Here is a 5,745-nt window from a genome sequence, read left to right on the forward strand (position 1 = left end):
TGTGTGTGTGTGTGTGTGTGGTTAGCTGTGCCCAATCTTTGTGACCCCATGGCCTGCAGTCTGCTAAGCTCCTCTGTCCACGGGATTTTTCCCAGCAAGAATACTGGACAGGGTTGCCATTTCCTCCTCCAGTACTGGTGGCACCAGTGGTAAAGAACCTGCCTGCAGGAGATGCAAGAGACACAGGTTCTATCCCTGGGTCAGGAAGATCTCCTGGAGAAGGGAATGGCAACCCACTCCAGTATCCTAGCCTGGAAAAATCCCATGGACAGAGGAGCCTGGCAGGCTGCAGTCCATGAGGTCGCAAAGACTGGACACGACTGAGCGCGCAGGTGCAGGCCTCCAGTGTTACCTGATAGGAGGCAATAAGGACACATCATCACTTCATGATGTTCTTGCTCCCAAAAAGCATAACCTGAATCCAGTCACGAGGAAACTCCTGCAGTGGGATTCTACGAAGTAAGTGATCTGTAAAAAAACTGTCGAGATCACGAAAGCCAAAGAAACAGTGGAATAACTGTTTTAGACGGAAAGAAACTAAAGAGATATGACAATAAATGCAGTGTATCATTGGCAATTTACCCATGTTGGCAATTTACTCTCAAATGATTTAAGAAAAATTTTCTTTAAACCATTCTTGAGGGGACTTCCCTGGCTTCCACTTAGGGGTCATGGGTTTGATTCCTGGTTGGGGAACTAAGATTCCACATGCTGCATGACACAACCAAAAAGCAAAACCAAACAACCCGTTCTTGTCTCTTTTTTTTGAAAATTTAGACTTTTCTTACAATAAAAAGAGAAATTAAATTAAAAATATATCACTAATATCCTCAGAGAAATAAGTAGCTATCAAATTAATGAAACAATAACAGACACTATGAAAAGAAACACTCAAACAAAACAGAACTCTTGCAAATTAAAAATATGGGTGCCCTGGCACAATTCCGGGTGCCCAGACTCTGTCATCAGGTCCAGCCCAGGGTTTCTAGTCGTGAGTGAGGCGGCATGTTGAGATGCAGCTTGGAAAACCAGGACACTCAAACCAGACAACTGCAAGATGCTGTCACAAATTTGGAGAAACATTTTGGAGAGCTGTGCCAAGTCTTTGCTGCTTATGTGCAGAAAACTGCCAGACTGCGAGACAAAGCAGACCTCCTGGTGAATGAAATCAACGTATATGCCTCTACTGAGATCCCGCATTTAAAGCAGGGCCTGAAAAACTTTGCTGACGACTTTGCCAAACGTCAGGATTATTGACAAGCTGAGGTTGAGAGACTTGAAGCCAAAGTAACTGAACCTTTGAAAGCTTATGGAACCATTGTAAAAATGAAGTGAGATGATCTCATAGCAACATTAACAGCAAGGAATTGAGAAGTTAAACAATTAACTCAGTTAGAAAGAACACATCAGAGAAACCCATCTGATCGACATGTTATTTCGCAGGCACAGTGGATGTTCTAACTGTTGCTTCCTGACCTGCATATAGGTTTCTCAAGAGGCAGGTCAGGTGGTCTGGTATTCCCATCTCTTTCAGAATTGTCCACAGTTTATTGTGATCCACACAGTCAAAGGCTTTGGCATAGTCAATAAAGCAGAAATAGATGTTTTTCTGGAACTTTCTTGCTTTTTTGATGATCCAGCGGATGTTGGCAATTTGATCTCTGGTTCCTCTGCCTTTTCTAAAACCAGCTTGAACATCTTGAAGTTCACGGTTCACATATTGCTGAAGCCTGGCTTGGAGAATTTTAAGCATTACTTTACCAGCGTGTGAGATGAGTGAAATTGTGCGGTAAGTTTGAGCATTCTTTGGCATTGCCTTTCTTTGGGATTGGAATGAAAACTGACCTTTTCCAGTCCTATGGCCACTGCTCAGTTTTCCAAACTTGCTGGCATATTGAGTGCAGCACTTTCACAGCATCATCTTTCAGGATTTGAAACAGCTCAACTGGAATTCCATCAGTTCCACTAGCTTTGTTCGTAGTGATGCTTTCTAAGGCCCACTTGACTTCACATTCCAGGAGGTCTGGCTCTAGGTGAGTGATCACACCATCGTGGTTATCTTGGTCGTGAAGCTCTTTTTTGTACAGTTCTTCTGTATATTCTTGCCATCTCTTCTTAATATCTTCTGCTTCTGTTAGGTCCCTACCATTTCTGTCCTTTATCGAGCCCATCTTTGCATGAAATGTTCCCTTGGTATCTCTAATTTTCTTGAAGAGATCTCCAGTCTTTCCCATTCTATTGTTTTCCTCTATTTGTTTGCATTGATCGCTGAAGAAGGCTTTCTTATCTCTTCTTGCTATTCTTTGGAACTCTGCATTCAGATGCTTATATCTTTCATTTTCCCCTTTGCTTTTCGCTTCTCTTCTTTTCACAGCTATTTGTAAGGCCTCCCCAGACAGCCATTTTGCTTTTTTGCATTTCTTTTCCATGGGGATGGTCTTGATCCCTGTCTCCTATACAATGTCACGAACATCAGTCTATAGTTCATCAAGCACTCTATCTATCAGATCTAGTCCCTTAAATCTATTTCTCACTTCCACTGTATAATCATAAGGGATTTGATTTAGGTCATACCTGAATGGTCTACTGGTTATTGTCACCCTGCTTATTTAACTTATATGCAGAGTACATCATGAGGAATGCTGGGCTGGAAGAAACACAAGCTGGAATCAAGATTGCCAGGAGAAATATCAATAACCTCAGATATGCAGATGACACCACCCTTATGGCAGAAAGTGAAGAGGAGCTAAAAAGCCTCTTGGTGAGAGTGAAAGAGGAGAGTGAAAAGTTGGCTTAAAGCTCAACATTCAGAAAACGAAGATCATGGCATCTGGTCCCATCACTTCATGGGAAATAGATGAGGAAACAGTGGAAACAATGTCAGACTTTATTTTTTGGGCTCCAAAATCACTGCAGATAGTGATTGCAGCCATGAAATTAAAAGACACTTACTCCTTGGAAGGAAAAGTTATGACCAACCTAGATAGTATATTCAAAAGCAGAGACATTACTTTGCCAACAAATGTTCGTTTAGTTAAGGCTATGGTTTTTCCAGTGGTCATGTATGGATGCGAGAGTTGGACTGTGAAGAAAGCTGAGCACCGAAGAATTGATGCTTTTGAAGTGTGGTGTTGGAGAAGACTCTTGAGAGTCCCTTGGACTGCAAGGAGGTCCAACCAGTCCATTCTAAAGGAGCTCAGCCCTGGGTTTTCATTGGAAGGAATGATGCTAAAGCTGAAACTCCAATACTCTGGCCACCTCATGTGAAGTGTTGACTCATTGGAAAAGACTCTGATGCTGGGAGGGATTGGGGGCAGGAGGAGAAGGGGACGACAGAGGATGAGATGGCTGGATGGCTGGATGGCATCACCGACTCGATGGACATGAATTTGAGTGAACTCCGGGAGATGGTGATGGACAGGGAGGCCTGGTGTGCTGCGATTCATGGGGTCGCAGAGAGTCGGACACGACTGAGCGACTGAACTGAACTGAACTGACAATGGATGTCAGGAACAACTCGTCATCTGGAGGAAATTACTGACAATTTTGAAAAGCAGAAAATAAAGGATATAAAGACTGTATTTTCAGAATTTATCACTATCGAAATGTTACTTCACAGAAAAGCTTTAGAGGTCTACACTGCTGCCTACCAAAATATACAAAAGATTGTTGAAGAAGATTAGAGTTTTTCTGACATTCTCTATATCCACAAGATTATGCATCCCGTTTAGATATTGTAAGAGCAAATTCAAAGTTACCTCTTCAGAGATCATTGTCATCTAAGTGTGTATCTGGAACAGGACCTCTCTACTAAGAAAGGATCAACAAACAGAAGATAATGATGAAGAGGATGAAGATTTAGATGTTATAGAAGACGAAAATTAAATTTCTTAAGTAAACTTTGCATTTCTATTTTCATCTTAAATGACCTGGAATCCAGAATTACTAAAATTGTAAAGCATAATACTGGCTTGATACGTTAAACCTCAAAATTAAAATGCTATTGGAAATTTAGAAATTATTAAAGGAAATTTATGCCAACAAAAAAAAATATGATAGCAGAACTTTTTTGTCTACTTACAAACTGTCATGATAGTAAGATATTGCACATTTATTGACTACATTCCCCACACTGCACATTTCATGGCTGTGACTCATTTATTTTACAACTGAAAGTTTGTACCTTCTAATCTCCCTCAGCTATTTCTTTCCTCCCCCCACCCTCTTCAACTCTGGCAACTACCTGTTTATTCTGTGACTGTTTCTAGTTTGTTATGTTTGTTCATTTGTTTTGCTTTTTAGATTCCACGTATAAGCAAAATCATACAGTGTTTGTCTTTGTCTGATAACAGAAATTTTTTAAAAAATACATAATAGAAAGCTTGCAAGACAAATTTGAGGAAATCTTACAGAAAAAATTATAAAGATAGATAACAAAGAGGTTAAAAAGCAAAAACAAAACAAGCCCCATAATAATTGGGTTAGACCAGGGGTTACAACATCTGAATAATAGGTATTCAAGAAAGAGAACAGAGAAATCAGCGAGGAGGAATTTATCAGATGAACAGTTAAAGAATTGAAAGACGTTACTTTCCACATTGAAATGTCCCACCTAGAGCCAGCACAGTGAGTGAAAACAGACCCACAATGAGAAACATTACATCTTCAAGGTACACCAGAAAATCTGGGATAAAGAGAAGAACAGATCCAAGAAAGGAAACAAAACTAATTAAACATAGAGAAAGACTTAAGAATCCAAATGATTTGAGACCTATTAGCAGCCACACAGAACTCGAAGGCAGTGAAGAGATATCTTTAAGATTCTGGGGAAAAGTTACTTACAGCCTAGAACCCCCCAGTATAGCCCAGCTATCCATGATGTAGGAAAGGAAAGACATTTTCAAGCATGCAGAGTCTTCAAAAATTAATTTCCCAACTACAGGAAATGGTGGCTGTATTTAGGAAGTTATTGAGGGATATACTTCACCAAAATGAAGAAATAAACCAAGGCGGAAAACATGGGTTGAAAAGACACAGCTCAGAAAAAAGTGAAGGGAATCTGAGGATGATGGTGAAAAGAAGTCCTGGGCAGACACTATGCACTTGGGGCCGCAACAACCAGTCCAGATTGGAGTGGGTCCAGTGACTCCCGGAGAGGTGTTGCCAAAACGAAAGGACTAGAACATCCAAAGCACTTAATGTATTGAGCGAGGATTTCATAGTGAGGGGGATGTTTGGGGCTGAATTAATATGTACCTAGAAAACTAAGCATCCAAACAAATAAACTGAAAAGATAATTATTAACTTCCAGGAAGCAAAACGTTTTGCAAGAAAGGAACACTAATATGACATTATATGACTCATTTATGAGCAGTATTTACAAAGCTTTAATGACTTAATAAGGCTTCCCAGGTGGCTTAGTGGTAAAGAATCCGCCTGCAATGCTGGAGAGGTGCGTTCGATCCCTGTGTTGGGAAGATCGCCTGGAGAAGGAAATTGGGCAAAACATTTCAGTATTCCTGCCTGGAAAATTCCATGGACAGAGGAGCCTAGCATGCTACAATCCATGGGGTCACATGACTTAGTGTCTAAACAGCAATGACAATGACTTCATAATCTTAATAAGTCTAAATAACCAAAATTATGATATAACTATATTAGGGAATGAGGAATGGGACATATAAACCAGTGGTAATGGTGGTGATGTGTAAGTGTAAAAGAGAGATAAATCTTCATCTTCCATAA

At 40.4% G+C, this 5,745-nt stretch overlaps 1 pseudogene; it reads left to right on the plus strand.

Moving 5' to 3' along the window:
• Positions 1-985: 985 nt before the first annotated feature.
• LOC120876361 lies at positions 986-3,926 on the plus strand (annotated as a pseudogene).
• Positions 3,927-5,745: the final 1,819 nt, after the last annotated feature.

Source organism: Oryx dammah, unplaced genomic scaffold, assembly GCF_014754425.2.
Source record: "Oryx dammah isolate SB20612 unplaced genomic scaffold, SCBI_Odam_1.1 HiC_scaffold_17, whole genome shotgun sequence".
Lineage (NCBI taxonomy): Eukaryota > Metazoa > Chordata > Mammalia > Artiodactyla > Bovidae > Oryx > Oryx dammah.